Genomic DNA, 25,040 nt, shown 5'->3' on the forward strand with positions numbered 1-25,040 from the left:
TTTCATCTCTGAGACTATAACGGGTTGTGGTGTGTGTTAGTGTGGGGTCACAGCATAAGGTTATTATTATTAATTAAGTGAAGTGATATTGTGGAAAGAAAGACCGTGACGACCCGGATCCCCGACCCCGGATCTGGGGGTGTTACAGAAATGGTATCAGAGCTAAGCGTTATAAACCTCAGAGATGATGCGTCGATATAATAACAAACTCACAAAGATAATAAGAACTCTTGCCAAGTTCATGGTCGGACTACTTAAAGTAGTGCTGACAGTTAAAACCCTTACGAGAACCCTTATAAGTATCATAATAGTAACTTAGCTTGTTTAATGTGTAGGCGCCTGAGATAGAGGACCCTGAGATGTTCGAGCGTGAGCATGATGAGGCATTGCTAGATGTTGAGGATCTGGAGGAGCCTGAGATGGAGGAGGATGAGGAGGACCCCTCAGAGGAGTCAGAGACGGAGGTCATTGCTATTTCAGATGAGGAGGACCCCTCAGAGGAGTCAGAGACAGAGGTTATTGCTATTCCAGATGAGGAGGACCCGGATGAGGTCCCAGTAGCTGAGGAGCGTGTTGGACCTATGGTAGTGTATGCTGATATCCCATTACCCACACTTCCGGTGGTCAGAGCCCCTACCCCTCCACCACTATCTTGGATTCCTGATGATGACAGCTCAGAGACCCATACTTCCGAGCCTAGGCAGACCGAGGAGGCACCCTTAGCGGCTCCGGATTCACCACCTCTTGACCCTGCCCACAGGCAGTCTTCGTTAGCTCATGGATATGTTCAGGATGTATTGAGGACCCGAGTGGCTGTTGCCGAGGGCCGACTAGATGAGGCCAGGAGGGAGTTGGATGCAGAGAGGGCGGGTAGGCGTACCCGAGCTTATGAGATTAGGGCTTCTATACCCCGATCCTTGAGGAGGGAGCTTACGGGGATAGAGCTCACATCGTGAGCGAGGCTCAGATCGCTCCAGGGGGACAGGTATGGTAGGATCTCCAGGCGGCAGGCCGACTATATCTTCCGTCGTGCGATGGAAAGGGTTTGGGAGCTGACCCGCTCCGGTGTGTGATTCAGGATTAATGATGGAATAGTCTAGTTGTCTAGTTAGCCGAGGCCTTAGTAAGAGCCAATTTTCCGGGATAGTTGACTTGTATATAGCATCCCTTTTTCTTACTAGACAAGTAGACTCTTGTGTATCACTTTCGGGACAGATGACTGTAGCACTGTTGTACTTTTGACCAGATCAAACTATGTATTTCTCGCATTATGTATATATTTGTTTCCTTTCGGTTCAGTTCCATAGTGGCGGGATCACTGTTTTTATCATTATTGTTACTGCACTTCGTATTAGAACTTTCCTAAAAATAATAGAATTGCGATATACATTCTCCCCATTATAAGAGCTGTGCAAGGCACAATGTTGTATATGATTGTGACCTAACATTGAATTTTCCCAATAATTTTTTTTATTATTATCAGAATCATGCCGCCAAGAAAGATTGGAACTAGGGCGAACCCTGGATCTGAAGACCAGGGAAGCCATAACCAGGATGATAGGAACCAGGAGCACAATGAAGAGGAAAATGAGGATTATGTGGAACAGGATGACTCCCTGTATGAAGAGGAAGAGGAAACATATGATGTTGAGGGATTTGAGATAGAGGCTGAAGAAGGAGAAACCGAGGTTGAGCAACCAGTATCAAACCCAGGCATGGATCCCATGGGCCAGTTCATGCAACTCCTAAGGCAGAATTTGGAACGTCAACCCGACCCACCCCCTCAAGGAAGTAACAATGCTGTGGCAAACTCTTTTAGGGCTTTTAAGTCCCTTAAGCCCCCTGAGTTCCACGGATCAGCCGACCCAGTTGAGGCAAGGGCATGGTTAAAGGAAATGGAGAAATCTTTTGAGATTTTGAGTACCGAGGAGGCACAGAAGACTGTATTTGCTACCTACCTTCTGAAAGGAGAAGCTAACTACTGGTGGGAGGCCAAGAAAAATATGGAGACAGACGCTATTATAACCTGGGAGAGATTTAGTCAGTTGTTTCTGGGGAAGTATTTCCCGAGGTTTATGGAAAACCAGATGGAGCTCAAGTTCTTGGAGCTAAAGCAGAATAACTTGTCTGTAGCAGAGTACGAAGCGAAATTTACTGAGTTATCAAGGTTTGTGCCGGAGTTTGTGAGCACCAAGGAAAAGAAAGCTAGGAGGTTTCAGCAGGGACTGAAACCGTGGATTCAGAATAGGGTGGCAATCTTTGAGCTTACGGACTATGCCACTCTGGTACAAAAGGCAACGATTGTAGAAGTTGGAAGTGAATAGATGCAGAAGGAAAGAGAGAAGAAAGGAATAAAGAGGAAAAGTATGAGCATGGGTGGAGGTTCCGCAGGAAGGAGCTTCCCAACTAGATTTAATCGAGGAGCAGTGTCCCTACCGGGAAAGAACACTGGGTTTAAGCGGCCAATGAGTGTGAGTGTGAGCCAGGGCGGCCAGAAGCCAAGAATGTCCTATTCCAACCAGTCTCGACCCCCATTGCCAGCCTGTAACATATGTGGAAGGAATCACACTGGGGAGTGTAAAGAAAAGCCAGTAACCTGTTTTAAGTGCGGTCGGGAAGGCCACTACTCAAATAAATGCCCTTCGTCAGCCCCTGCCGTCGTTCCAACCACCAATTGTCATCTGTGTGGACGCCCGGGTCATTGGAAGAGGGAATGCCCAATGAACAAACCAGCAGCTTCGGGAGCAAGCAGGGCTGCTTCTAATAAGCCACCTACTGCGAGGACTTTCAACATGACAGTCCAGGATGCTATGAAAGATTCAGATGTGATAGCAGGTACCCTTTCTCTAAATTCAGTCAGTGCAAATGTTTTATTTGATTCGGGAGCAACTAAATCTTTTATATCAAAGGACCTTGCGCGTAAGTTAAGACTTAAGGCTGAACCCTTGATAGAACCCTTACAAGTAGAAATAGCCAATCATGAAATTATTCCTGTTAACCAGATTCACCCCGCCTGTGAGATAGGCATAGGGGAGCAATCTTTCAGTGTTGATCTGATTCCTTTTAAATTAGGGGAGTTTGATGTGATTTTGGGAATGGACTGGCTATCTAGCAACGATGCTCAGATAGACTGTAAAGGGAAGAAAGTTAAGTTAAATATCCCCGGGAAGAAAAAAGTTATATTTAGAGGAAAGAGGCAGGCGCATAAATTTTTGACCATGGCCCAGGCCAAAAGGATGCTACGAAAAGGAAGTGAGGCTTACCTAGCCTATGTGGTGGACACGCAGAAGGAGGTGCCCAACTTACAAGATATTCCAGTAGTCAACGAATTTGAAGATATATTCCCACAAGACCTTCCGGGATTACCACCCGATAGAGTGATTGAATTTGCTATTGAGTTGGCCCCAGGGACGGCGCCAGTTTCAAAAGCACCTTACCGGTTAGCCCCGTTATAAATGAAGGAATTAGCTATCCAATTGTAGGAACTCTTGGATAAGGGTATGATAAGACCCAGTGTGTCTCCGTGGGGAGCACCAGATTTATTTGTTAAGAAGAAAGATGGGAGCATGAGGTTGTGCATCGACTATCGAGAGTTGAACAAGCTAACCATAAAGAACAGGTACCCATTGCCTAGAATAGACGATCTGTTTGACCAGCTAAAGGATGCTGTTTATTTTTCCAAGATCGACCTGAGAACTGGATATCACCAACTAAAGATTAAACCCGAAGATATTTCCAAGACAGCGTTCCGTACCAGGTATGGGCATTATGAGTTCTTGGTAATGTCCTTTGGATTAACCAACGCCCCAGCGGCTTTCATGGATTTAATGAATAGAGTATTTAAGAAGTACTTGGACAAGTGTGTGATAGTTTTTATCGATGATATTTTGATCTACTCAAGGACTGAGGCAGAACATGCAGAGCATTTGAGGATAGCTCTAGGAATACTCAGAGAGGAGCAGTTATATGCCAAATTCTCGAAGTGTGAATTCTGGCGGAATGAAGTACAGTTTTTAGGACATGTGATCAATAAAGAAGGAGTATTGGTCGACCCCTCCAAGATAGAGGCGGTCTCAAATTGGGAAAGGCCAACCACACCCACAGAGGTAAGGAGTTTCATAGGATTGGCCGGCTACTATCGTAGATTTGTTCAGGACTTTGCGAAGATCGCAGCCCCTTTGACACGACTTACTCGTAAGACAGAGAAGTTTGAATGGACGGAGAAATGCGAGAACAGTTTTCAGGAATTAAAGAAAAGGTTGATAACGGCTCCGGTATTGGCATTGCCGGACGGAAAAGGAGATTTTGTGATATATAGTGACGCGTCGCACAAAGGATTAGGATGTGTGCTTATGCAGCACGGTAAAGTTATTGCGTATGCGTCGAGACAACTGAAGGAATACGAGGTTAGATATCCTACTCATGACCTTGAGCTCGCGGCAATAGTATTTGCTTTAAAAATTTGGAGGCACTACTTGTATGGAGAGAAGTGCGAGATTTTCACAGACCATAAGAGCCTCAAGTACATATTTACGCAGAAAGAGCTCAACATGCGCCAGAGGAGATGGTTAGAACTAATCAAGGACTATGATTGTGAGATTCTCTATCATCCAGGAAAGCCAATGTGGTGGCTAATGCCCTTAGTAGAAAGGAAAGACTCAGAATGATAACGACTTCGGAAGAGTTGATAAGGGATTTTGAGAGAATGGAAATAGAAGTAAAGGTAACCGGAACCGGAACTGAAAAGCTTTTTCAGATCTCAATGCAGCCAGAGTTATTGGAAAAGATCAGATTATGCCAGGAGAAAATAATGAATGAAGGCAGAGAGTCAATGACTGGAGAGGAGATCCATACCGAGAAAGATGATAAAGGGATAATGAGGTACTCCTACCGAATTTGGGTTCCGAATGTTCAAGAACTTAAAGATGAGATTTTGGATGAAAGCCATAGTTCAAGGTATTCCATTCACCCGGGAAGTACCAAGATGTATAGGGATTTGAAGGAATATTACTGGTGGCCCAACATGAAGAGGGACGTAGCAGAATGGGTAAACAAGTGTTTGACTTGCCAAAGAGTAAAGGCAGAGCACCAGAGACCCAGTGGACTTTTGCGACCCCTGGAGATTCCCGAATGGAAATGGGAACAGATAGCGATGGATTTTGTTGTAGGCTTGCCAAGGACGAAAGCCAATCACGACGCCATTTGGGTAATTATAGACCGACTGACAAAGTCAGCTCATTTCATTCCTATCAATGAGAGATACACAGTCGATAGACTGGTGGACATTTACCTTAAGGAAATAGTGACGCGACATGGAGTCCCAGCGTCCATTGTCTCAGACCGAGACCCCAGGTTCAACTCCAGATTTTGGACGAGCTTTCAGGAATGTGCGGGGACCAAGTTAAATATGAGTACCGCGTACCATCCCCAGAAGGATGGACAGAGTGAAAGGACCATCCAGACACTAGAGGATATGTTGAGAGTCTGTGCAATAGACCTTAAAGGAAGTTAGGATGATCACTTGCCGTTGATCGAGTTTTCTTATAACAATAGCTTTCATGCTAGCATCGGAATGCCGCCTTATGAGGCCCTGTACGGAAGAAGGTGTCGATCTCCCTTATACTGGGATGAAGTAGGAGAGCGAAAGATGCTCGGACCCGAAGTGGTCCAAAGGACCAAAGATATAGTGGATCTTATCAGAGGGCGACTTGTAGCAGCCCAAGACAGACAGAAGAAATATGCAGACCTAGCCCGAAAGGACAAGGAATATGAAGTAGGGGACTTAGTACTGTTGAAAGTATCCCCTTGGAAGGGATTAATGAGGTTCGGAAAGAAAGGAAAACTAAGCCCAAGATACATTGGACCTTTTGAGATATTAAGACGGATTGGAAAGTTAGCTTACGAGCTAGCCCTACCCCCTAATTTGCAACAAGTTCATAATGTGTTCCATGTGTCAATGCTAAGGAGGTATCATCGGGATGCCAGACACATAGTGGAGTACGAGCAGGTGGATATGCAGTCAGATCTAACTTACGTGGAGAAGCCAGTAAGGATTATGGATAAGAAGGAGCAGGTGCTTCGGAACAAAGTGATCAAGCTAGTCAGAGTACTATGGCAGAATCATAACATGGAAGAATCAACTTGGGAACTAGAGAGCACAATGCTAGAAAAGTGCCCCCATTTGTTTTCTGTTTGATTCCGGGACGGAATCCTTTTAAGGAGGGGAGACTGTAATAACCCCAAAATTTTCAACTTTTTGTAACCCTTGTGAATAGTGTTTTAGCTGAATGAGAAAACTTTTCACGCCACACTATGTAGAGGTTCTGTTATGGATATTCTGGGATATTATTAGTACTCTATGTAGTATATAAGTGTATGTAAAAATCGTCAGAATCCAATTCCGAATACTTTGGTTTTCCCGGAAATCCACAAGATACGGAGAGAATTGAGTATAAGGTAACAGGATAAAAAGGATTTAAATTAAAGGATTATAATAGAGGATCATAAAAAGGAATATAATGTATTGAGAAAGGTTAAAGGAACCTAAGTAATAAGATCCCGGGTATGATCCTTCAAACGATAAACGAGAACGAAAGTTAAGCGAACCGTATAACAGATCAGCGGTCATTAGGCAAACGATTAGGAAGTTAATCAAAGGGATTAGTGGGAATGATGTCATCCAACCAATAGAAAGGGGACAAGGAGGGAAAGATGACATCACCACATGACACAAGCATGACATGGGAAGGAAAGAGGTGTGGTGGCTTTGTAACCACACAAATTCAAGGGCAAGAAGGTAATTGACTAAATCAAACACAAAAGCAAAGCAACCAAGCCAAGTAAATTCATTCTTCATCAAAAATCAAAAAGAACCAAGGCCTTGTTCATCTTTGCTCTCGGCTTTTCACTATTCATTAGGCAAGAAATTTCAAAAATTCAAGATCCAAGCTTCCTAAATTGGTGAGTAAATTCCCTAATCATCTTCATGCTTAGTTAGGGCTATATCATGAGTTTAAGCCATTAATTCCTTCTCAATCTTCTTCATTTAATCAAAGAAGAAGACTATGAATAGTGTTTTCAAGTTTTTAACTTGAAGTTTTTCTTGTTTTCCTTGAAGATCCAAGCTTTCCTAAGACTTCTCAAAGCTTCTTAAGGCTTCCTAGCTCCTCCCACCACTTCAAGGAAGGTATACCATCTCCAAACCCTAGATTCCTATATATTATAAGATGATTTTGATTAGTAGGATGATATTGTAGCTTGTTGTTGTGATTAGAGTTTGGGATTTGAAATGGTAGTGAAATGGAATGGTAAATGTTGTGGTTTTGATTAAAAGAACTTAAGTATGATTAAAGTTAAGCTTAGGCATAAGTATGAATGATTAAATTGAATTGGTTGGGGTTGTTATGATGTGATAAGGATGGATGTTGGTTGTATGTTGGATTTGAGGTTGATTTGGAATGGTTTTGAATGGTTTAAAATATTGGAAATCGCGTAAACATAGCCGTCGTAACGTCCGATTTTCTTTAGACTGCTTTTGTGCATAACATTAGGACCCGAGAACCCCCTGCTAGATTATGACCATTGCCATGTCTAGATAGCTCATGTTACGAGCTTCGTTTTGATATGTAGTTCATTCGATTCCGATGCACGGTTTAGGAGAAACGACCGTTTCAAGTAACGGCATTTCGCGAACGAAACTTTTCCCCTCGCCTTACTTTGAAACATAGGTTAAAGACCAAAAAGGGTTAATTAATGTATGAAACATTTATGGTAAGTGTGTTAGGCAGTTGGTAAGACACTCGCGAAGGAATCGCTTTAAAACTCGTAAAGGTTAAATTATTAAAAATGGTGGAGCCGAGGGTACCCGAGTGACTTAAGCGAATCAGTGAGCGCAAAACAAGCGTTAGAGTCTAAGTTAGTTAAAGTATGGATTTACAAGTGATTTTGGTTTAATTCCAACTTACTTGTTGTTTATAGGTTACCAGACTCGTCCCGAGCCTTTTATCACCCCAAGTCGCTCAGGCAAGTTTTCTACCCGTTATACTGTTGTTGTGATGAATATATGTATATGCATTATCTTGCGATAGATGCATGTTGGTTATTTAGCAAATGTTACGATATATTGAAGCATGCTGATATGGTATATATATGCATGCATGTTTCGTATTATTGATTTATATATCTGTTGGTTCAAATGCTTATTCGTTGCATAATACCTATGCTAGAGATAAGCGGTATTTGCGTATACCCTTAGTATAGGGACCCAAAGGTGAAAACATTTTCTAAAACCGGGAGTCGAGGATCCCGAGTAGATTTTATATATATATATATATTTATATATATATATGGTTATAGTTTTCAAAACTATTAATCGAATAAGGTTTATTCGATAACTTTATTTTATTAATGAATATTATCTTGAATATTCATTCGAGGGCTTATGACTCCTTTTATTTTATTTATTGAATATTATTTGAATATTCATTTGAGGATGTATGACTCCTTTATTTTATTTAATGAATATTATTTATAATATTCATTCGAGGTATTATGACTCCGCTTATTACTGAAATATATTCTTTATTTTATTAAAGAATAAGGTGTTAATAATCAAACTTATTTTCGATTATTCAAATAAAGATAATACTTTCATATAAGTGTATCTTTGGTTATTTAATACTCGTTTCTAGTATAAGTTTTAATACTTCTACTTCAATTATTTTTATAAAGATTATTCTTTATGGGAATATTATTTAAATAATAATATTCATATATTTTCTAATATATCGGGACTGATTTATTTTATTAAATCAGCTTTACTCCAAACATTCTTAAAAATGTTTTCGAGTCTTCAAAATGATTTTAAAAGTTAGAGCGGATCCCAAAACTCGTTTTCCGATTTAAGATCTTCCTTTCGAAGGAGACTTGAATATTCGCTCAAAATCTTGGGGATCCGGCTCTGTGGTGTATTTTATATTCGCAACATGGTTGTTGTTTTGAGAAAACAATTTGATTACTTGCCCAATGTTCGGGAAGTAAGTCCATCTGATTGAGTCGGCATAAGCGACAGGCCGGGGTACGGTCTATGGATGTGTAAGTGGCTGGGTGGCAGTTTATCAACGCGTGAGTGGCCGGGTAACGGTCTAGCGCGAGGTCCTAATGCGGCCAGGGTGATGACCGGTGAGGAATTCATCCATCTACAGTAGAAAAGGTTACTTATTGGTATCTTTGCCTGATCAGCAAGATATCTGGTTTATGCCAAAATTCTTTTCCTTTCCAAAATTCATTGGATGTTTCAAACTCTGTTCATACTTTACATAACAGAGGTTCCAGGAAATGTTTAAGAGATATATATGTGGATATATATATATATCGGGACTAAATAAAGTATCTCGTAACTTTATTTCATTCAATAATATTTCAAAGATTGAATCTATTAAAGTCTTAACTTGTGGTCTCATCTATGGGATGTTTGTTTTTTTTTAAAAGCTTATAATACTTTGAACGGTGGTAGTTCAAGTAGCTTTATAAATGATATAAGTGTAGTGAAGTATTGGTAACTTCATTCCTTGTTTTTACTTATATCTAGTAAGTAATTATCTTACGCATGATAAAGATTCTAGTAAGTATCCATTTAGATACTTATATTATTGTTATCACTATGTATTATCTTGCGAGCTGTAAGGCTCACTCTTGCTTTATTTCTTCATCACACAACAACAGTTAGGAGAGATGGCCAGACTCCAGCAGACCCAGCGCAAGCGCGTGGGAAGCGTCCCGTGTCTTCCCGATGATGTTGTAGCTGCTATAGCTGCAGAGGTAGATCTAATGTAGTTCAGACCATCTACTTTTGAGAATCAAATTATGTATAATTATAACTTGTGGAAGATAATGGCAATTAACTGTAAATTTATCAAGTAATCATTTTGGGTTGTAATAACTGTTAAATGGTGGATTCAAAGACTTGTACTTATTTCAATTTCATCTCTGAGACTATAACGGGTTGTGGTGTGTGTTAGTGTGGGGTCACAGCATAAGGTTATTATTATTAATTAAGTGAAGTGATATTGTGGAAAGAAAGACCGTGACGACCCGGATCCCCGACCCCGGATCTGGGGGTGTTACATTACATACAGGATGTTCAGGAAGGGAAAGAAGTTTTCCAGGAGAGGTGCAAGTTCTGATAAGAAGAATTACAAAAAATCTGAAGGCAAAGGAGGAAAGTCTGACAGAGGAGATTATACAAATGCCAAATGCTACAACTGTGGTGAAAAAGGCCACATATCTCCTGATTGCAAGAAAGTGAAGAGTGACAAAGGCAAGGCTCTTGTCACAAAGAAGAAAAACTGGACAGATACCTCAGATTCTAAAAGTGAGGATAATTATGCCTTGATGGCAAATGCTGAAAGCAGTACTGAAGCTGCTGAGTTAAAGGTACCTCAAACTACTTATGCCTTTCATACTGATGATATTAATGAGTTGAGAAGATATCTTAAAACCATGTTCATTAGCTATAGAGACCAAATTTTAACATGTGAAAGATTAACTTCTGAAAATCTTGCTTGTAAAAAGATGAATGATTCTCTAAAAGCTGAGTTAGAAAAGGAAAGAGAGATTATCAGGACTTGGACTAACTCTGGCAGAACAACTCAGAATTTGTTAAGTAGTGAAAACTGGAAAGAGGGCTTAGGTTATGGAGATGATAAGAATGATAAAGGAACTGTAGATATTAAGCCTATAGTTGTTAAACAAAAGCCAAAGTTAAAACCTGTTAAGTTTGTAGCTGTAAAGTCTGATACTGAGAAATCAGAAGTTAAAAAGGAATTAACTTTTGACAAACTAAAACAGGAAAAGACAACTGAAGTAAACGTAGGCTTAATGATAAAAAAGCAGCTTAAGCATAAGTTGAAAGATGTTAAGAATGCAAACAAGGTAAAATCACCTAGGAAAAATAGGAATGGAAAGGAAGGTGTGAATAAAAGCAATGATTATAAGCATGTTCCTGATGCTCCTAGAAAAACGTGTCATAACTGTGGAAATTCTAACCATCTGGCTTCTTTTTGCAGGAAGAATAAAAACATAAACTCCTTACCTTCAAAGTCAGGAGTTAAGAGTCAGTCTGTTAGATATAAGCCACAAAATCCTTGTTTTCATTGTGGTAGTTTATGGCATTCTATTTATACTTTTAAGGAATATCATAGTCTGTATTACGATTATTATCAAATAAAACCTTCTTTAAAGAAAGTTAGTATTGTTCCTTCTAGTGTAAGTTCTGATTCAAAGTCTGATAGGGTAAATTCTAATAAGAAAAATGTTAACATAAACTCTGATGCTAAATCCGTTTCAAATGTTAACAAACTTAATAAGGCCAAAGGATCCAAGCAAGTCTGGGTCCTTAAAACTAATCATTAGTGGTCTTTGTGATTGCAGGGCAACAGGAAAAACATCTAGTTCTGGACAGTGGATGTTCAGGACAAATGACTGGAAATAAAGCCCTGCTATCAGACTTTGTGGAGAAGGCTGGCCCAAGTGTTTCTTATGGAGATGGCAACATTGGAAAAATGTTAGGATATGGCAATATCAATCTTGGGAATGTCATCATTAAAGAAGTAGCTGTAGTCTCGGGACTTAAACACAATCTGCTGAGTGTTAGTCAAATCTGTGATAGAGGTTATCATGTGGATTTCTTTGAAGAACACTGTGAAGTTGTAAGTAAATCTACAGGCAAAGTTGTTCTGAAAGGATACAGACGTGGTAACATTTATGAAGCCAAGCTTTCAACAAGTACTGATGGCTCTGCAATCTGTCTGATGAGTAGAGCATCAATAGAAGAAAGCTGGAAATGGCACGAGAAACTCTCTCATTTAAATTTCAACAATATAAATGAACTGATCAAGAAAGATCTTGTGAGAGAACTGCCAAAGTCAGTATTTGCTCCTGATGGCCTTTGTGATTCTTGTCAGAAGGCTAAACAAAGGAAATCATCATTCAAGAGCAAGACTGAATCATCAATTCTTGAGCCTTATCACCTACTACATGTTGATCTATTTGGTCCAGTGAATGTCATGTCTATTGCAAAAAAGAAATATGCTATGGTCATAGTGGATGAGTTCACCAGATACACATGGGTATATTTCTTGCACACTAAAAGTGAAACTCCATCTATCTTGATTGATCATGTCAAGCAACTGGATAAATTGGTCAAAGATTCTGTAAAGATAATAAGAAGTGATAATGGCACTGAGTTCAAGAATTTGATCATGGAAGAGTTCTGCAAAGACCATGGAATTAAGCAGGAATTTTCTGCTCCTAGAACTCCACAGCAAAATGGAGTTGTTGAAAGAAAGAATAGAACTCTTATTGAAGCTGCACGAACTATGCTTGATGAAGCAAAGCTTCCACCTATTTCTGGGATGAAGTTGTGCAGACTGCTTGTTTTACTCAGAATGCAACACTCATTAACAAGCATGGAAATACACCATATGAGATGGTAAAGAAAAAAAAGCCAAATCTGAAATATTTTCATGTATTTGGATGCAAGTGTTTTATTCTTAAGACTCACCCTGAATAGCTATCCAAATTTGACTTAAAAGATGATGAAGGAATTTTTGTTGGATATCCACTTTCCACAAAAGCCTTCAGAGTCTACAATTTAAGAACAAGGGTTGTCATGGAATCTATCAATGTCTCTTTTGATGATAAGAAGATTACTGGACTTGAAGATTTCAATGATCATGATCAGCTGAGATTCGAAAATGAAGACTCAAATTCTGATACTGAAAATCCTAAAAGTCTAAATCCTGATAATGCAAACTCTGATGGATTAAACTCTGATATTATTGAAACTGTGGTGACTACGTCAAAGGAAGAGGCACCTGTGCAGGGGGAGCATACTGAAGATATATCCACATCTCAAGAAGCATCAGAACATACAACTGGCTCTTCAAGTTCTGATTTATCAAGTTCTGATAAGCCAAGTTCTGATAGTTCTAAAAACTTAAATTCTGAAGGATCCAACTCAGAGAGCATAGTTTCAGGGGGAGCATCATAAAATGTTGATGAAGATAGCATGGATCATGGGGGAGCATCCAGTTCTAGAGAAAACCTTCCATCTGCAAGGAAGTAGACTAAATCACATACACCTGACTTAATTATTGGAAATCCTGATGCAAGTGTCAGAACTAGAACATCTACTTCAAGTGAATGTCTTTACAATTCTTTTCTTTCTTAGACTGAACCAAAGAAAGTGGAAGAAGCTCTTCAAGATGCTGATTAGGTGCAAGCAATGCAGGAAGAGTTGAATGAATTTGAAAGAAACAAAGTCTGGACCCTAGTGCCAAGACCAAAGAACAGATCTGTTGTTGGTACAAAGTGGGTATTCAGAAACAAAACTGATAGTGATGGCATAATTACAAGGAATAAAGCAAGGTTGGTTGCAAAAGGATATTCTCAACATGAGGGAATTGATTATGATGAAACATTTGCACCAATTGCAAGATTGGAAGCCATAAGGATATTTTTGGCTTATGTTGCTCACAAAAAGTTTACTGTCTTTCAAATAGATGTGAAAAGTGCTTTTCTTAATGGAGAATTGGAGGAGGAAGTATATGTGGAACAACCTCCAGGCTTTGTAGATCCCAAATATCCAGATCATGTCTACAGGCTTGATAAAGCACTTTATGGCCTTAAGCAAGCTCCAAGAGCATGGTATTAGACTTTAGCTCAGTTTCTTCTGGAAAGTGGATTTAACAGAGGAACTATAGAAAAAACACTATTCTACCTCAACCATAGAAAGGACTTACTTCTGGTTCAGATATACATTGATGATATCATCTTTGGTTCTACAAATAACAAACTTTGCAAGAAGTTTGCCAAACTGATGTAGTCAAGATATTAAATGAGTATGATGGGGGAACTTAGGTATTTTCTGGGCCTTCAAGTCAAGCAGAATGAAGAAGGCACTTTTATCTGTCAAACCAAGTACACCAGAAATTTGCTGAAGAAATTTGGAATACAAGATTGTTCAAGTGCATCCACTCACATGGCCACTGCAACAAAACTGGATAAGGATACTGGTAAATCAGTAGATATTACTGATTATAGAGGTATGATTGGCTCCCTACTCTATCTAACTGCTAGTAGACCTGATATCATGTATGCTACCTGTCTTTCAAGATTTCAAGCAGATCCAAGAGAACCTCACTTAACAGATGTGAAAAGAATTTTTAAGTATCTTAAAGGAACAGCTGATCTGGGATTGTGGTATCCCAGAGAATCAGATTTTAAACTAATGGGTTACTCAGATGCAGATTTTGCAGGTTACAAAATTGATAGGAAAAGCACAAGTGGACGCTGCCAATTTCTTGGAGGCAGATTGGTTTCTTGGTTTAGCAAGAAACAAAAGTCAATTTCCACATCAACTACAGAATCAGAATACATTGCTGCAGGAAGCTGTTGTGCACAGATTCTTTGGATGAAAAATCAGTTACTGGATTATGGGTTAACATATTTTAAAATCCCTATTTACTGAGATAATCAAAGTGTTATTGCTATGACAGGTAATCCAGTTCAACACTCAATGACAAAGCACATCAGCATTAGGTACCATTTCATAAGGGAACATGTGGATGAAGGTACAGTGGAATTGCACTTTGTTCCAACAGATCAACAACTAGCAGATATCTTCACAGAACCACTATGTGAAGCTACTTTACAAGATTGGTAAATGAACTTGGAATGGTTTCAGGTTCTTTCTTTAAATCTGCTTAGCTTTTGTTCTGATGCATCAGACTTTATGATCAGTATTTACATATATTACTCTCTTTGTGTATTCTGTGCCTAATTGAAAATTGCTTAAGTACTGATTGTTATCTGATGTGAATTTCTAAACTCTGATAGTGATATGACTATTTATGTGACTATTCAATCCTATGAGGATCACTGTGCTAGATGCTGACCTAGTAGTCTTTAATATACTAGAGATCCCATGTTAGAAGTAATTATTTATATGGAAATCTATTGACACAAGGAAATTCTGACATTGAGCTTAGTTAAGTTTACTTTGCTATCTTATTACTAAGTCAAAAACTAGAATAATGCTTCTCATTTGTTAAGTTCTAATGTTAGTAAATCTGCTGAATGTACTAAGTGCTGATAAACCTCACTTATCAAAAGAAAAAGGAAAAGAAAAAGGAAAAGAACAAGGAATAAAAATCAGGTACTCCTTTGAGATCTAGAGTAAAAATGTGGAAGGGACGACCCAAGTGCATTGCTGGTATTAAGTAATATGCATCAGAAAAGCAAAAATAATTATTTTTCTTGGTGACTTTTCACACTCTATGATTACTGGAGAAATACTCTGATAATAGCATAAATTCTGATAAGCAGTCGTGACTCACTTACACTGAGAAGCCACTGTAAAATGGAATTTCAAAAGATGCATAAAATAAGCACAAAACAGTTGAGGTGGACTCATGCATGAAATCATTCAATAGTAGGCTTCAGAATAATGACATATTTTAAGTAAAGTTCTTAGTTATGCCTTATTTCTAAGATGTACTGAAGTGCATCAGACTTTACTCTTTTTCTGATATTTAGCTTAATGCACATACTTACACTCCATATGAATGATAACAATTACTGTGGCGATCAATGTTGTTTTAGATGAACAGTTTATGTGTCAGATTGCATAAATTCTGAGGACAGGTTCTGATGGAAGTTCTGATGATTAAGTTCTGAAGAACCGAAATCAGAATTTGTGTGAAGAATTACAGAAATAGGCATTCAACTTTTCGAGTTAAGAAATCATGTTCTGATGACTGTTAAGTTCTGATATAAGTCTAAGTGCTGATATTAAATTCTGATTCTTTACTTGACTTATTTGTGGTTAAAATCTAAAACAATCTTATTTTCAATCAGAATATGTTTGGGTGGAATATTAACAGTCAATACAATTAGGGTTAGTGGTACATGTCCATGCACAGTAATATTTACTTGTTTCTTGTGCACATTAAACCCTGTTTTACACTTCCAATGGCTGTTTTTATTCTCCTCAGTCTAGGGAGACGAGGTAGAATTATTTCTACCTGTCAGAATTATAGTTTCCTTGCGTCTCCTGGCATTCCATTGCCTATATAAACCAACAATTCACTCCATTCAGTACATCTCTCATTTTCTATCATTTGCTCTCATTTTCTCTCAAACTCTCAAGCTCTTACTCTCATCTATTTCTCTCTCATCACAATCATGGTGAACTACAACTTAGCTCTAAACTATGATACTTTCTCTCTCACTATAAGCTGTCCAGAGTGTCAGCGGGAATGGCATGTTACTGCTATTCCTGATAATATTTGGGACTCTGTTCCCCAAGAGGTTCTGACATACCTCTTGTTCTTTTATATGGATTACCATCGCCATGTTGAGCGATTGGAAGAAGCACGGCTGGAAGCTCTTCGACAGCAAGAGCGAATCATTCGTCTCGTTGTTCTGTTTGTAGAGAGTAGGAAGAAGAAATAGGCTTTGTAGCTTAGGACACTCTTGTAATCTTGTGCTGTAATTTCAATTTCATGAATGTATTCTCTTAATATATTAATGGAATTTTTATATTTTTGCAAGATGTTGTCTCTGAGTTGTTTGAAATTCTGATACATTTTTAAATCCTGATTTATCCATATTCTGATGACCATTTTATTACTGATACAAATCAAGTTCTGATTCTGACGTGGCAGTACCTGATTTCTTGATTTATTTTTTGGTCATTCTCTCACCTGATGTATTTTTACAGAATATTGGTTTCATAGTAAAAATGATTTAATAAGTGGGAACAGTTTAAATTTTAAATTAAAACTGAATTACCTCGATTAATGGGATTACTTGGTAAGTGGGACGGTTTTTCCTTGAAAAACTGTATGTGATAAGTAATGATTACTGTTTTCCCGTGCCCATTAATTATTCTTTACTGCTGCATGTCTGACAGGTGTCCAACGGTTACTTTTTCTACCGTGTATAAGTAAAAGAGAGAGAAGATTGTAAAATCTTTTATTTACTTTCACCTATTCTCTCATCTATTCTCTCTCATCTCCTGACGTTGTTTTTCATACAGACATTTTATCAAACACCTTACAGGCAATCTTAATTCTCAATTTTTCTCATGGCACCTAAGGATTTGATCATAGATGGAGCCAAGTTTTTTCCCAACAACTATGCCGCAATCTTAAATCATGATGAAGTTCCATCTGAGTTGCACTTTGTGCAAGATCTTCTAGCACACAGTGAAATTGGGTATGCATTGACCCAGCCTCAAGTCATTTCCAGCCAACAAGTTCTGACGTTTTGGCGGACTGGGCATTTTGACAATGGTAGTGCTGCTGGTACTCCAAGTATTATTTTCGAAGTCAATGATGTTGAGCATGTGGTAACTCCTGGAGCAGTTCGTAAAGCTCTTCACTTACCAGAAGGCTGCATTTTCTCAACACTGGAGGAACCAGTTTTACAACAGCTCATGGACAATTTGGGGTATGAGAAGAGTTTGGCCAAGCTTGGACAGTTGAAATGAGCACATATCAGAAAGGAATGGAACTTTTTCTTCGACTGCATCTATAAAGCATTTGGCAATAAGTGTTCCAACTTTGATGTCATTCCAATCATGAGTCAGCACATCGGGTATGCTATTATTCATCAAACTCATTTTGATTTTACAAGTGTTGTGCTAGGCTTTATTGGGGATAGGATGACAAAGGATAGAAATGTTGTTTACTTTGCTAGATTCTGTCAGCTTATATATACCTTTTGATGTGCTAATGAACCCCAACCAACCAGTTCTTTATTTCCACCTTTTAAACTTGCAAAATGTGCTTTTAATGACTTGGTAAATGCTGACCTTAAGAAAAAGGTGGTTAGACCCTTACAGATACCTCAGTCTGTAAAATAGATCTTGGTAAATGCTGATCCTCTAACCTATAGATCTGTTTACCCTAATGTACAACCCACCACCACCACCCAGACAACTCAACAACTGATAAGTGGATTTTATATCCACTTGGAATGCTTTATTACAAGCTTAAATTGGTGTTTTGGACTCAAGTTGTTGGTATTTTGATGTGTTTTTGTGTTAATGTATTTCAGGTATCAGTTATATGAAGAAAAGAGCTTTTAAAGGAAATATGATGAAAAGTGATCAGAATTAGAAGCCAAGGCCATTGTCAAGTTGTAGAGAATCTCAATAGCTTCGCGTGGGCAGTTGAATCGCCTAATTCTGACGAGTAGAACTCAAGTTATGACCAAAACAAGATTCATCAGAATATTTTTCCCAGTCAGTAGCTGAGCGCCCGCTCAGCAGAGCTGAGCGCCCGCTCAGAGAGCTGAGCGCCCGCTCAGGGCGTGGCTGGTCGCTGATTTCGCTGAAAAAGCCTTTTTTGAGTAGAATTTGACGATTTTAAGGGCCCAGGTCCACTAGGGGCGTATATATACTTAAAAAAAGGGTTTTCATCATCCGGGAAGATTGGGATACCAAGGAGAAGACCTAGAAGCACAGAACAACTCCGAAAAAGAAGATCTTGTTTTCAACTTGTGATTCTTTGAATTAGTTGTAACTTTGGATGCTCGTTTTTGTTTTTGTTGAACCTAGATCTCGTTTATTCGTACTTTGAGTATTATTTAGTTAATTAAGACCTTGTTTTATACCATGCTTTCATTGGAACCCATGGTGACGATGAGTTCGATTATGGGCTAATCGTTGTCATGGGATTCTAGCAGATTTACTTATGGATTTCAATAGTTAATTTTTTCGATATCTTGGTGTGTGGTGATTGATTGATATCCTAGTATGGTTGTGCTTATTCGTCTTATGTGCATAGCTAACATATAAGATAGCGTGTTAATCTCTATTGAAGCGACAGTGAATATAGAGGTTTAGAACTTGCCATGCTAGCATAGGTTCATGTATTGTATGCATGATTCGTAGGTAACTCTAACCGTTTTACTTGCCCTATGTAATCAAGATAGATAACTTGTTCTTAAACCGTTATGTTGTCAAATTCTATAGACATATAGGGTCTCAATATAATTGGTGCTTATTCAGCTTCTATCTCTTTTGTGGATGTCTGGTAGAATGGTAATCGTGCAACGAAAGTTGGCGTTTATCAGTTTCGTGTTATCTGATTAGTGTCATCACCATCACATGCTAAGGTTAAAAACAATAAGGCTATTGAATGAAGTAGTAATGAAGTTAGGATCCCATGTTTGTCATATATAGTAATTCAACCTCAATTCTCTTAGTTAATGTTATTTAATATAATCTTTTAGTTTAATAAAAACCCAATTTGTTATTTGTCTTAGCATTGAGCGATAACCATACATTGTTGCATAGGTGCATAAATTGAACTTAACCTAAACTAGTCTCTGTGGGAACGAATCTGATTTATATCTTATACTACTTGCGAACGCGTATACTTGCGTGAATATTAGCGCGTGTTTTCGCCCTAACAAGTTTTTGGCGCCGCTGCCGGGGACTCGGTGTTAATTTTTAGTTTATGTGCTTGTCATCAGTGGTCGTTAAAGTTCACTGACTCAGATTCTTTTACTTTCACGGTTTATTTGTTTGTGTTTCAGGTACTCATTACGATGGGAGATCCAGCAGCACGAACGAAAGCCTTGATGGATTTTTCTCAACCCAAGATCAATGACATTCAATCTAGCATTGTCCGGCCAGCTATCACAGCTAATACCTTTGAGATCAAGCCTGACATAATTCAATGGGTACAGACTTCAGTCCAGTTTGAGGGTTCTCCAACGGAAGATCACAATACACACATTAGGGATTTCATTGAAATATGCGACACCTACAAGTTCAATGGTGTTTCTGAAGATGCTGTGAAGCTGAGACTGTTCCCATTCTCTCTGAAGGATAAGGCTAAGAGCTGGTTACACTCTCTACCAGCTGGTTCGATTACTACTTGGGAAGATCTTGCTCAGAAGTTTCTTATTAAATTCTTTCCTATGGCGAAGACAGCTGCACTCAGGAATGCTATTACTCAATTTGCGCAGCAAACAGGAGAATCGCTAAGTGAAGCTTGGGAGTGCTACAAGGAGATGCTTAGGAAGTGTCCTCATCATGGAATTCCTGATTGGATGATCATCACTTGTTTTTACAATGGGTTGGGAGCACAGTCCAGACCCATGCTCGATGCAGCATCAGGCGGAGCATTATGGGCAAAGAGGTATAAGGAAGCTTATGATCTAATTGAACTGATGGCTGCTAATGAATATCAGTATCCAACCCAGAGATATCCACAGGGCAAGGTAGCAGGAGTTCTTGAAGTGGATACAGCTACGGCTATCACTGCTCAACTAAAGGCGTTGTCTATGAAGATCGATTATCTGGCTAACTATGGTGTTAAGCAGATAATTAGTGTTTGTGAGCTGTGTGCAGGTCCGCATGTGACAGAGCAATGCGCTATATCTAGCGACTCAGCTCAGTTTGTGAGCAACTTTCAGAGATCGCAACAACCAGTTCCAGACACTTATCATCCTGATAACTGGAATCATCCTAACTTCAGCTGGAGCAACAATCAGAATGTGATGCAACAGCCGTTCCAGCCGTTTGGAAATAAGCTGTTCAACTCTCTTGGTTTTCAACAACAACTCCAACTTCAACAACAAACTCATGATGCAGGTCTATCTTCGAATGAAAAATCTGAATTAGAGGAGTTGAGGCTTATGTGCAAAAACCAGGCTCCTATATGCCAAAGCCAAGCTGTTTCTATCAAGACTCTGGAGAACCAAATAGGGCAAATTGCTAATGCCTTATTGAATCGACCACCAGGAACGCTTCCTAGTGATACAGAAGCCAATCCAGGAAAGAGGGAAGTTGAAGAACATGTGAACGCCATCACCTTAAGGTCTGGAAAGGTCGCAAGCCCCCAAATTCAGCAAGACGAAGAGCCTGAAAAATCTCAAGATTCAGAAAATGCAGTTGTGGCTGAAGAAGATGTGCAGAAGGAAGTAGAGGTGGAACCAAGGAAGACTACTATGGAACACACTCCTCCTGAGGGTAATACAGGGGAGAAACAGATCTATCCTCCACCTCCTTTTCCAAAGAGGCCGCAGAAGAAAAATTCGGATAAGCAGTTTGAGAAGTTTTTGGAGGTGTTCAAGAAACTTCATATCAACATACCTTTCGCTGAAGCTCTTGAACAGATGCCTAGCTATGCGAGGTTTATAAAAGGTATTCTCTCTCAGAAAGTGAAGCTCGATGACTTAGAGACCGTTGCTCTAACCGAGGAATGCAGTGCCGTGCTGCAACAGAAGTTGCCTCCGAAGGTTAAAGATCCTGGAAGCTTCACTATTCCTTGCACCATCGGAAACTTGTCGTTCGATAAGTGTTTATGTGATTTAGGAGCTAGCATCAATCTGATGCCCTTATCTATCTTCAAGAAGCTTGGTCTGCCTGATCCGAAACCAACATACATGTCATTACAACTAGCTGACCGTTCCATCGCTTATCCACGAGGTATAGTGGAGGATGTCTTGGTCAAGGTGGATAAACTCTTCTTCCCTGCTGACTTTATAATTCTTGATTTCGAGGAAGATAAGAAGATTCCCATTATCTTGGGAAGACCATTCTTGGCTACAGGCCGAACTATGATCGATGTGCAAAAAGGAGAGCTTACGATGAAGGTTCATGATCAGAAGGTCACTTTCAATGTGTTCAAGGAAATAAAATTACCCACAACTAAAGAGGAGTGCTTTAAAGTAGAGCAAATTCAGGTTTTGAATGCACCTCTATGGAAGAGGAAGTTGGATGTGCCATTCGATTCTCTTGGGTTAGCAGAGCTGAAAATTTCTCAGGATCGTCTCGAGTCATCTATTGGAGATGCTCCTACACTTGAGCTCAACCCACTACCAAATCACTTGAGTTATTCATTCTTAGGTGCACCCCCTGACAAGGGGTTGGGATATATCTTTGATGATGTAGAGGGTAGCCGAACGGATCCTCCAGTGCCTATAGAGGGTTCTTCTCATGTGCAGCAGGTAGTTGATAGGAATGGTGTTGGTGACGAGCAGTACAGGCGAGTAATTAGGCGTATGGAGGCCATGCACGACATTCACCGTCATTTTGCTGAAGATACACACGCTTTCGGTACTATTTTCCAAGACATTAGTGGCGAGGTTGATTGGCCACCTGATCCTCCACCCGACGAGGGTGAATCTCCCGCTAATTAGGTATGCCTGAAATCCTTATTATTGCCTTCAATGAGGACATTAAAAATTTTAAGTTTGGGGGTGATAATGTAAGGATTAGTAGTGTGTGTCCATATAGATTCATGTTGCATGTTTAGTTGTAGTTCATTCATATTTTTGTATGATTGTTCATTTAGGACATATTTGTTTATTTTTATGTAATTTCATATAGTTGCATTTGCATGCATATTTAGCATGATCCCTTAAGATGAACTATGATATTTGATAAGTTGATGTTGATTTCAGTGTGGTGATGACGAATAGAGGGATGTTTAAGTCCTAATGAATTGATTTGCATGCCAGAAACAAATATTTTCACAAAGTCTTATAGGGTTGCTTTTGATCTAGATCATGATCATACTTGTTTGTTGTTGAGATTTAATCACTTGGTTATATTTAGAATTTGTGATATTCTCGTAGTGACGTAAAAACACTGATTCTTTTTATCTGGAGAAAAACTTGGATTTCATTGCTAGTTGTTGTAAGGCTAGGTGTCAAATGGCTAGTAGCCGACTCATATTTTTATGAGTAGTCTAGGGTTGAATGAGATGGAGCGAAACGCACTCATTCAGAAATTGTTGAAAAAAAAGAAAAAAAAAAAGAAAAAAAGAGAAAAAAAAGAAAAAAAAAGTATGTGTTTATGCATAATTGATCAAGAGTGAGCTCTTTCATACTCGAGTTATTAAGTTTTAGGGGACTTTGTGCCTAGTGACCTAAGGCTTTTATAGTCTGGGATCCACTAACCTAACGCTCGCTACATGGGTATTATTGTATAAGTCTTTTGGGACCTCATTCATTGCACGATCAAATAAGCATCTTTGCTATGTGTTCAATAATAGTGTGAATCCTTGTATAACTCTAGTAGAAAGGAGGTGTTGTGAGTCATAATGCGTTTATTGTCTATTCTGTTTATAAACTTTTGATTGTTTCAATGATAGATAAGTTAGGGTTATTGATCTAGTATCGAGAGTATATCTGTTAAGCATCCACATACGCACGTTTCTGGTTTGTGAGTTGGTTTGTGGGATTTATTCAAACTCTGTTTCAAGTTATTGCATTCTTAGAGGCATTGGCTTATTCATTTGGTTATGGTTATTCTGAGGGGATCGATTGCATTATCATTTAGTTGCATTCACATAGTTGCATTCATGCATTAGGTTTGTTTTGTAGTTTTGAGTCTGTTTATGCTTGAGGACAAGCATCGATTCAAGTTTGGGGGTGTGATAAGTGGATTTTATATCCACTTGGAATGCTTTATTACAAGCTTAAATTGGTGTTTTGGACTCAAGTTGTTGGTATTTTGATGTGTTTTTGTGTTAATGTATTTCAGGTATCAGTTATATGAAGAAAAGAGCTTTTAAAGGAAATATGATGAAAAGTAATCAGAATTGGAAGCCAAGGCCATTTTCAAGTTGTAGAGAATCTCAATAGCTTCGCGTGGGCAGTTGAATCGCCTAATTCTGACGAGTAGAACTCAAGTTATGGCCAAAACAAGATTCATCAGAATATTTTTCCTAGTCAGTAGCTGAGCGCCCGCTCAGGGCGCGGCTGGTCGCTGATTTCGCTGAAAAAGCCTTTTTTGAGTAGAATTTGACGATTTTAAGGGCCCAGGTCCACTAGGGGCGTATATATACTTAAAAAAAAGGGTTTTCATCATCCGGGAAGATTGGGATACCAAGGAGAAGACCTAGAAGCACAGAACAACTCCGAAAAAGAAGATCTTATTTTCAACTTGTGATTCTTTGAATTAGTTGTAACTTTGGATGCTCGTTTTCGTTTTTGTTGAACCTAGATCTCGTTTATTCGTACTTTGAGTATTATTTTGTTAATTAAGACCTTGTTTTATACCATGCTTTCATTGGAACCCATGGTGACGATGAGTTCGATTATGGACTAATCGTTGTCATGGGATTCTAGCGGATTTACTTATGGATTTCAATAGTTAATTGTTTCGATATCTTGGTGTGTGGTGATTGATTGATATCCTAGTATGGTTGTGCTTATTCGTCTTATGTGCATAGCTAACATATAAGATAGCGTGTTAATCTCTATTGAAGCGACAGTGAATATAGAGGTTTAGAACTTGCCATGCTAGCATAGGTTCATGTATTGTATGCATGATTCGTAGGTAACTCTAACCGTTTTACTTACCCTATGTAATCAAGATAGATAACTTGTTCTTAAACCGTTATGTTGTCAAATTCTATAGACATATAGGGTCTCAATATAATTGGTGCCTATTCAGCTTCTATCTCTTTTGTGGATGTCTGGTAGAATGGTAATCGTGCAATGAAAGTTGGCTTTTATCAGTTTCGTGTTATCTGATTAGTGTCATCACCATCACATGCTAAGGTTAAAAACAATAAGGCTATTGAATGAAGTAGTAATGAAGTTAGGATCCCATGTTTGTCATATATAGTAATTCAACCTCAATTCTCTTAGTTAATGTTATTTAATATAATCTCTTAGTTTAATAAAAACCCAATTTGTTATTTGTCTTAGCATTGAGCGATAACCATACATTGTTGCATAGGTGCATAAATTGAACTTAACCTAAACTAGTCTCTGTGGGAACGAATCTGATTTATATCTTATACTACTTGCGAACGCGTATACTTGCGTGAATATTAGCGCGTGTTTTCGCCCTAACAACAACCATCAGAACATACCACACATACACCTCAATCTACTCAACCTTCATCATCAGCACATACTGTGAAGCCTTCATCTTCCAAGCCCAAGAGGACAAAGACTGTACCTCAGACAACGCAGAAGAGAAGGAAGTTTGTTCTGAGAGATGA

General features: G+C 38.9%; 1 non-coding gene across 1 annotated transcript; it reads right to left on the minus strand.

Moving 5' to 3' along the window:
* Nucleotides 1-20,010: 20,010 nt before the first annotated feature.
* LOC141722061 (small nucleolar RNA R71) lies at nucleotides 20,011-20,117 on the minus strand. Its single transcript, XR_012575094.1, has one exon. It is a non-coding gene; the product is annotated as a small nucleolar RNA R71 (small nucleolar RNA).
* Nucleotides 20,118-25,040: the final 4,923 nt, after the last annotated feature.

This window comes from Apium graveolens, chromosome 4, assembly GCF_009905375.1.
Source record: "Apium graveolens cultivar Ventura chromosome 4, ASM990537v1, whole genome shotgun sequence".
NCBI classification, from domain to species: domain Eukaryota; kingdom Viridiplantae; phylum Streptophyta; class Magnoliopsida; order Apiales; family Apiaceae; genus Apium; species Apium graveolens.